The following is a 2,500-nucleotide window of genomic DNA, read 5'->3' as shown; positions in this document are numbered from 1 at the left end:
GTGTATAATATTTTACACATAATTAAGTGTATGATGTACAATATATAATATATAATACATATGAATATGATACATGTAATGTAATTATTATGAAATATATTCCTTGATATACTGCTATGACGTATATGATACATAATATATAATATACACAATATAATATAACTAAATAGTATACAATATATATCATGTAATATATCATATAAAATATATAGTATATAATATGTATTATATAATGTATAATATTTGATATATAATATATAATATGTAATATATAATATATAATATATAATATATACAATATATAATATAATATATAATATATAATATATAATATACAATAATAATATATAATATAATATACAATATACAAAATACAATATACAATATATAATATATAATATATAATATATAATATATAATAGTATACAATATATATAATATATAATATGTCATATATAATATATAATATATAATATAAAATATATAATATATAATATGTAATATACAATATATAATATATAATAAATAATACATAATATGATATATAATACATAATACATAATACGTAATATATGATATATAATATATAATATATAGTATATGATATAATATATAATATATAATATATAATATATAATATGTAATATATAATATATAATATATATATATAATATATAATATATAATAAATATATAAAATGTAATATGTGATATATAATGTATAATATATGATATATAATATATAATATATATCATATTATATACAATTTATAGTATATGATATATAATGTATGATACATAATATATAAAATATAATATATAATATATAATATATATTATATAATATATAATATATAATATTTAATACGTAATATATAACATATAATACACAATATATAATATATGATATATATTATATAATGTAAAATATATGATATATAATACATAATATATAGTATATAATATATAATATATAATATATAATATATGATATATAATATATAATATATAATATATAATATATTTTATATAAAGTATGGAATATAATATATAGTATATAACATAATATATAATATATAATAAATAACATATAATATACAAAATATATAATATATAATATACAATATGTAATATATAACACATAATACATAAATACATAATACATATTACATAATATATAATACATAATACATAATATATAATATATAATATGTAATATATAATATATGATATATAATATATAATGTATGCAATACATAATATATAATATATAATATATAATATATAATATATAATATATATATATATATATAATATATAATATACAATATATGATATATAATATACAATATGTAATACATAATATATAATACATAATATATAATATACAATATATAGTATATAATATATATATAATATATAATATGTAATATATAATATATAATGTATAATTTATAATATATAATATGTAATATATAATATATAATATATAATGTATAATATATGACATATGACATATGACATATGATATATAGTATATAATATATAATATATAATATATAATATATAATATATAGTATATAATATATAATATATAATATATATAATATATAATATATAATATACTGTATAACACATAATATATAATATATAATATATAATATATAATATATAATATATAATATATAGTATATAATACATAATATATAATATGTATACCATACATAATATATGTAACAAAAGAGTGCATATAATATATAATATATATAGCATATACAATATATATGATATGTATAATATTTTAGCATACTTAACATAGGTAATATACAGAAATATATAATATAATTATTATATAAAATGTGTGATATATGTCATATAGGTAACAAATATACAATAGATAGTATGTATAATATATGTAACTTATTGTATATAACATCAATAAATAAATAATTTATATATACATATATATATATATATATATATATATATATATATATATATATATACATATATACACAATATAAATATTATAGTAGTATATAAGATATATACAATATATATAACATCTATGATACAAATATACACATATATTATATATAATCTATATAACATATATTATGTGCGCGATGGTTATAGCATTATAATATATATATATATATATATATATATATATATATATATATCACATTTGTAATATTTATCTATGTAATATATAAAATGTGTATATGTATGTATATATATATATATATATATATATATATATCATGTGTATGCTGTTTGAATAATGGATATGATATATGTAATACATGTAACATGGATATCATATATTCATATATACAATATGTATATTGTATGTAATATGTAAAGGATATAAAATTTATAGAATATATATATTTTGTGTATAACATATATGATATATATAATATATCTATCATGTGATAGATATGATATGTATTCTTTATATATTATGTAATATATAATATAAACAAAATATGAATTAT

This window comes from Oratosquilla oratoria, chromosome 14, assembly GCF_046742065.1.
Source record: "Oratosquilla oratoria isolate Oo_2021 chromosome 14, ASM4674206v1, whole genome shotgun sequence".
NCBI classification, from domain to species: Eukaryota; Metazoa; Arthropoda; class Malacostraca; order Stomatopoda; family Squillidae; genus Oratosquilla; species Oratosquilla oratoria.
This window is presented reverse-complemented; position numbering follows the sequence as displayed.